The sequence below is a fragment of the Bos indicus x Bos taurus genome, chromosome 13 (genome assembly GCF_003369695.1).
Source record: "Bos indicus x Bos taurus breed Angus x Brahman F1 hybrid chromosome 13, Bos_hybrid_MaternalHap_v2.0, whole genome shotgun sequence".
Lineage (NCBI taxonomy): Eukaryota > Metazoa > Chordata > Mammalia > Artiodactyla > Bovidae > Bos > Bos indicus x Bos taurus.
Window position 1 is genome coordinate 40,118,604 of NC_040088.1, and position 8,039 is coordinate 40,126,642.

The following is an 8,039-nucleotide window of genomic DNA, read 5'->3' on the forward strand; positions in this document are numbered from 1 at the left end:
ATCAGTCCTGGGTGTTCATTGGTAGGACTGATGTTGAAGCTGAAACTCCAATCCTTTGGCCATCTGATGTGAAAAGCTGACTCATTTGAAAAGAACCTGATGCTGGTAAAGATTGAGGGTAGGAGGAGAAGGGGATGACAGAGGATGAGATGGTTGGATGGCATCACCAACTCAATGGACATGGGTTTGGGTGAACTCCGGGAGTTGGTGATGAACAGGGAGGCCTAGCGTGCTGCAGTTCATGGGATTGCAAAGAGTCGGACACAACTGAGCGACTGAACTGAACTAAATAACACGCAAAGCCACCCTAGACTGAAATGCCTTAATTGTCTCGTAGAATTATAACAAGAATTGCATGAGAGTATCAATGGCTAAGGATAGAGTTAAGAGATTTACAAGTGGAAATTTTCCCCTTTCTTCCCTTTCCCTGTGAATCCAAGCTTACCAATCATTTCTATCAAAGTCATAAAGTTATCAAGAATTAACGTACCTCTCTAACATTTAGCATCAGGATTTCTTTACTGTATTTACCATCGCCCAGAAGTGTTGGCTTCAGCATCACTTCGTTTCCTTTCCAAAACTTGGCAAATTTATTGAACTCCTGTTGGGATTACTCTCTGACTCCCACATCCTCCTTCTGTTCATCCTATCCCTGACTAATGTGTGACCTTTTTGTTGGAATTATTGAAATTCATTAATGGTCTTATTGTCTCTGATTGGCGGCATTTGTCAATGTGCTGTGGCATTCATCAAGCTCTCATTAGCCCCAACAAGGATCACTTCCGGCACTGACCGAACTTCAGAAACTAATTTTCCTTAACCGCATCAGCTCAGCTTCAACAGCCCTGGCTAATAAGCTACTAATGAGTTTGCTGTTGAGTTTGTAACAAAAAGAAATAGAATTAGTGAGTATTCAGCAAAGTTAAAAGATACTGAACTTTCAGAAAAGGATGTCATTTCTCTAGAGCACTGTTCTATAGAATGCCTTCCTGTGGAAGGGTATTGGGATGGCAGGAAATGGCTTTACCCCTGGGGGTGGGGGTGACAGTCCACATCCCCCTGCCTTTAGCCCTAACAATGTGATGTGTCTACGTCTAAGATGATTTCTGATCATCCCAGAGCCCAGAAAAGAAAGGCATTTACGTCAGTGTGAAACAGTGGAGACGCTGACTCACTCCTTGAAGGAACCTCAAGTGATCTCTTTATTGCTCAAGTAGCTTCTGAGAGTTTGAGAAAATGAATCTTGCCTTCAAAGTCATAAGGTTTGGGTTCTTACTAGCCATTGGGCAAATGATTTAACCTCTTAACCTTGGGCCCAGGTACATCTTCAGTAAAATAAGGATAACAAAACCTCACCTGTTCCCAAGAACAAAATTTGATCAGATGAATTCTGCGCAATGTCTCCTCAAAGATGGAACAGTGGGTCCCCCACAGATTTTGCTTTTTGCTGTCCTCACTCCCAACAATCACCTCCTTCCTCATTTTCACACCAAGAAGGTTGAAAATTTCCTTCCACTATGGCTGGAGGAGTTTGGCTGCATTGTGGTGAAAAGCATAGTTTTCATGGACAATCTGCCAAGCTCCTCTAGTTTTGAAAGGGAATAACCTCTGTGGTAATTACCAAGCTGAAAGCCCTCCAAGGTTTACTTGTTGTATGTCTCAGGGAACTCAAACAGGGACTCTGTATCAACCTAGAGGAGTGGGATGGGGACGGAGATGGGAGAGAGTTTCAAAAGGGAGGGGACATATGCACACTCCCTGGTGGTTCAGATGGTAAAGCACCTGTCTACAATGCAGGAGACCCAGGTTCAATCCCTGGGTTGGGAAGATCTCCTGGAGAAGGAAATGGCAACCCACTCCAGTATTCTTGCCTGGAAAATCCCATGGACGGAGGAGCCTGGTGGGCTACAGCCCATGGAGTCGCAAAGAGTTGGACATGACCGAGCAACTTCACATACATATATGGCTGATTCATGTTGAGGTTTAATAGAAAACAACAAAATTCTGTAAAGCAATTATCCTTCAATTAAAAAACAAATTAATAAAAGTTTAAAAGAAAACAAAAAACCCTCCAAGGTTTGAACAAAAAAAGTGATGGATAGGAGAAGCTCTAGGATGGGAAGGAGAAGGCGCACTCAACATGCAGGGAATCTTGACATTTCCCACCATGGTCTGCCCTCCTCCACAAGGCTTATGTCACTCTGATCCTGGTCCCTGTTGGTCAAAGTTGGTCCCCCAAAATGGTGTGCTCCTTCTAGCAGCTCATCCTCCTTCAGTCAGCTTCATCTCCTTAGTTCTAGTCTTTGGGATAAAAGTCCTCGATTAAACAGGGCACAGTCCTTGACCTTGGGAAACTCACAAGATAATAGAGGCAGAAGCTGGGGAAAGAGATAGTTATAGTGACATGAGATAAGTGGTCTCGTGAGAGGACATACAAGGTGATACAGCAGCATCAAGAAGGAAAAGACCAGCCTGCAGAAAACTTTCATAGAGGAAGTTAGTTTTACACCACATACAGTTGACATCGCAGAGTCAGACATGACTGAGTGACTGAATTGAACTAAATAGTTAACACCTGAGAAGGACCCCTGTATGACCTGGCTCAGGCTCCTGAGATTAATCCCTTAGTGATGTGGGCACCAGGAGGTACAGCATCCACCCCAGTCTGCCCACTGCAGCCTGTGAGTGAGGGGTTGAGCTGCTGGCCTCGCCAAGGTGACTGCAGGCTGGGGGCTGATGCTACCACCTGTGCTTGCCTTTAGCATCAGCAGATAGCTCCTGGAGCTACTTGGAAACAACATTGCTTGGAAAGTATTGACATATATTAGTATAATTTCTAGAAGAATTAGTAGAACCATATTATACATCAGAGTATTTATAGTCAGGGTTCACCTGGTAGAAACCGGCACAATTTCTTCCTTAAGAATCCTAAAACCAAATAACCCACAGGATGCTCATCTTAAAAATCATAATGCCATCCACTCCCAAAGCCACTGCCCTAGTTAAGACTCTCATTACCTTTAATGAAATTCTTAGGGCACACTCCTAACTGTTTCCCTCACTCCTGGATTCCAATATTAATCCTGACAGTCCTCCTCAGAGTACAGCTAAGACCACAGTCGTTAATGTCCCCTACATTGCAGCTGTCATCCCCAAAATGTTCTATCTCTCCAGTCTTGTCTCTCACCGCACCCCACCACAGCCCAGTCCATCAGTCTCGCTGTTCCATGAACACCCTCAGCTTTTGCTCAAATATTCCCTCCACCAAGAATACATCCCACACACCACAACCAGTCTTTGCCTTTCAAAGTTTTTCCCTAATATCCAAGCCTTGCAAAGACATCCTCCCTGATGAAGCCTTGATATTTTATTATTCAAATGTGATGATTTCCTCCTCTGAGCCCCCATCTCACTTAGCTAGGAATTCTCTTGTGACCCTTCACTTATTAGCACATGACCCTGGGAAAATGGTAAGGGGTTTGATTTAGGTCATACCTGAATGTTCTAGTGGTTTTCCCTACTTTCTTCAATTTAAGTCTGAATTTGGCAATAAGGAGTTCATGATCTGAGCCACAGTCATCTCCCGGTCTAGTTTTTGTTGATGGTATACAGCTTTTCCATCTTTGGCTGCAAAGAATACAATCAATCTGATTTTGGTATTCACCATCTGGTGATGTTCATGTGTAGAGTGTTCTCTTGTGTTGCTGGAAAAGAGTGTTTGCTATGACCAGTGCATTCTCTTGGCAAAACTCTATTAGCCTTTACCTTGCTTCATTCTAAATTCCAAGGCCAAATTTATCTGTTACTCCAGATATTTCTTGAGTTCCTACTTTTGCATTCCAGTCCCCTATAATGAAAAGGACATCTTTTTTGGGTGTTAGTTCTAGAAGATCTTGTAGGTCTTCATGGAACCATTCAATTTCAGCTTCTTCAGCATTACTGGTTGAGGCATAGACTTGGATTACTGTCATAATGAATGGTTTGCCTTGGAAATAAACAGAGATCATTCTGTCATTTTTGAGACTGCATCCAAGTACTGCATTTCAGACTCTTTTGTTGACTGTGATGGCTACTCCATTTCTTCTAAGGGATTCTTGGCCACAGTAGTAGATATAATGGTCATCTAAGTTAAATTCAACCATTCCTGTTCATTTTAGTTCATTGATTCCTAAAATGTCGATGTTCACTCTTGCCATCTCCTCTTTGACCACTTCCCATTTGCCTTGATTCATGGACCTAACATTCCAGGTTCCTATGCAATATTGCTCTTTACAGCATCAGACTTTACTTCCATCACTAGTCACATCCACAACTGGGTGTTGTTTTTGCTTTGGCTCCATCTCTTCATTCTTTCTGGAGTAATTTTCCACTGATCTCCAGTAGCATATTGGACACCTACTGACCTGGGGAGTTTATCTTACAGTGTCCTATCTTTTTGCCTTTTCATATTGTTCATGGGGTTCTCAAGGCAAGAATACTGAAGTGGTTTGCCATTCCGTTCTCCAGTGGACCATGTTTTGTCATATTAGATTTGATAGACAGAGTGCCTGAAGAACTATGGATGGAGGTTCATGATATTGAACAGGGGGCATTGATCAAGACCATCCCCAAGAAAAAGAAATGCAAAAAGGCAAAATGGTTGTCTGATGAGGTCTTACAAATAGCTGAGAAAAGAAGAGACGCAAAAGGCAAAGGAGAAAAGGAAAGACATACCCATTTGAATTCAGAGCTCCAAAGAATAGCAAGGAGAGATAAGAAAGCCTTCCTCAGTAATTAGTGCAAAGAAATAGAGGAAAACAATAGAATGAGAAAGACTAGAGATCTCTTCAAGAAAATTAGAGATACCAAGGGAACATTACATGCAAAGATGGGCTCGATAAAGGACAGAAATGGTATGGACCTAACAGAAGCAGAATATATCAAGAATACATAGAATAACTTTACAAGAAAGATCTTCATGACCCAGATAATCACAATGGTGTGATCATTGACCTAGAGCCAGACATCCTGGAATGTGAAGTCAAGTGGGCCTTAGGAAGCATCACTATGAACAAAGCTAGTGGAGGTGATGAAATTCCAGTTGAGCTATTTCAAATCCTAAACGATGATGCTGTGAAAGTGCTGCACTCAATATGCCAGCAGATTTGGAAAACTCAGCAGTGGCCACGGAACTGGAAAATGTCAGTTTTCATTCCAATCCCAAAGAAAGGCAATGCCAAAGAATGCTCAAACTACTGCACAATCGCACTCATCTCACAAGCTAGCAAAGTAATGCTCAAAATTCTCCAAGCCAGGTTTCAATAGTACATGAACTGTGAACTTCCAGATGTTCAAGCTGGTTTTAGAAAAGGCAGAGGAACCAGAGATCAAATTGCCAACTCGATTGGATCATCAAAAAAGCAAGAGAGTTCCAGAAAAACATCTACTTCTGCTTTATTGACTATGCCAGAAACTGTGGAAAATTCGTAAAGAGATGGGAATACCAGACCACCTGACCTATCTCCTGAGAAATCTGTATGCAGATCAAGAAGCAATAGTTAGAACTGGACATGGAACAACAGACTGGTTCCAAACAGGAAAAGGACTACGTCAAGGCTGTATATTGTCACCCTGTTTATTTAACTTATATGCAGAGTACACCATGATAAATGCTGGACAGGATGAAGCACAAGCTGGAATCAAGATTACCAGGAGAAATATCAATAACCTCAGATATGCAGATGACACCACCTTTACGGCAGAAAGTGAAGAACTAAAGAGCCTCTTGATGAAAGTGAAAAAGGAAAGTGAAAAAATTGGCTTAAAATTCAACATTCAGAAAACTAAGATCATGGCATCTGGTCCCATCACTTCATGGCAAATATATGGGGAAACCATGGAAACTGTGACAGACCTTATTTTGGGGGGCTCCAAAATCACTACAGATGGTGACTGCAGTCATGAAATTAAAAGATGTTTGCTCTTTGGAAGGAAAGTTATGACCAAACTAGATAGCATATTAAAAAGCAGAGACATTACTTTGCCAACAAAGTCTAGTCAAAGCTATGGTTTTTTCAGTAGTCATGTATAGTTGTGAGAGTTGGACTATAAAGAAAGCTGAGCACTGAAGAATTGATGCTTTTTAACTGTGGTGTTGAAGAAGACTCTTGACAGTCCCTTGGTCAGCAAGGAGATCCAACCAGTCCATCCTAAAGGAAATCAGTCCTGAATATTCATTAAAAGGACTGATGCTGAAGCTGAAACTCCAATACTTTGGCCACCTGACGTGAAGAATTGACTCATTGGAAAAGACCCTGATGCTGGGAAAGATTAAAGGTGGGAGGAGAAGGGGACAACAGAAGATGAGATAGTTGGATGGCATCACCAACTCAAAGGACATGTGTTTGAGTAAACTCTGGGAGTTGATGATGGACTGGGAGGCCTAGTATGCTGCAGTCCATGGGGTCGCAAAGAGTTGGACACGACTGAGCAACTGAACTGAACTGGGAAAATCACTTACGCATAGAGAATCATACCTACCTTACATGGTTGTTGAAAGGATTAAATGAGATTAGAAATAACTTGGAGGGACTTACCTGGTGATTCAGTAGTTAAGACTCTGAGCTCCCAATGCAGAGGGCATGGATTCAGTGTCTGGTCTGGGAACTAAGATTCCACATGCCATACAACCAGCCTAAAAAATAAAATAAATAGAAAATATAAATAAATAAAAATAACTGTGAGTAGTGCCAGGCATATGAAGTACTCAATCTATGGTAGCTTTTCTGGTAGCTATTTTTTTTTTGTCTCTAATCACACACATACACACACACACACACACTGTGAGCCCTGAGGACAAGTGCCAGTGCTGTTCATCTTTGTGTCCCTTGCAGGACCTCTCATGTGGTTTCTCCTCAAAAAGCGTGATCAAATTGGAAATGCCAGCCTCCCAACTAAAACAGTAATTCTTAACATCCAGAGAAAAAGCTCTAAGAAGAGGAATAACTCACACCCTTTGTCACTACATGCAGGCTTCATCAATATATCTCTTTTACCTCCTTGAGTCATTTGTTCTCGACAGACTAGGTATTGTCTTACCTAATAAGGACACCGACATATATCCAACTCATATCGTAACTACTTGATTTCTATAGCATCTCAAAAATGTAAGGGCTTGTCTCCCAGACTGAATTGTGTGATTTCTATTTCCTCGATTTGTGTAGGGGTCACAGAGGAGGGTGGAGTGACTCTCTCCCCTCTGTTTTAGTAGTGAGGACCCAAAAACAGAACTCAGTACAGAACTGTGTTCCAGAAAATGTTCCCTAGATATTGTTGAGCCAGACTTTCACTCATATTTCTTCAAGCTGAACAAGCTGATGGATATTCATGCACATTTCTTAGTGAAGCTGCTAAGGAAGCCAAAGATCAGTCTGGGGAAGCGGGGGCCCAGCCGAGCCTGGCAGGTCTCTCTCCCCTCAGCTTTGTCCATACTTCATTGTCCTTGGGACAGCTCGCTCATGTTTCCTCCTGCACAGGCCAGACAAGGCCAAAGGTTCTCAGATGTGCTAAGGCTATCAGGGCTGCGATACCATTTGGAGTTAAGTCTTGATGGAGTGTACTAAGAAATCATCTTGTTATGTTGGTGTTCTCAAAGCTTTTCTGCCCTCCTGTTCATTCTATCAGAAGCTGATCAGAGGGAAGGATATTAAACCATCCATCAAAGGTCTTTGCTTGAGGGAAACAATCATAAAGAATGTATTGTTAAAAGTGTTTTGTTGTTTAATTGGAAGAAGAATAGGTACATGTGTTGGGGCTTCCCAGGTGATAAAGTATCCGCCTGCCAATGTAGGAGACACAAGAGATGCAGGTGCTATCCCTGGGTCAGGAAGATCCCCTGGAAGACCCCCTGAAGGAGGGCATGGCAACCCACTCCAGTGTTCTTGCCTGGAGAATCCCATGGACAGAGGAGCCTGGCAGGCTACAGTCCATGGGGTTGCAGAGTCAGACACAATTGAGCACCTGAGCACAGAGCACACAGAGGCACATGTGTATGTATAATG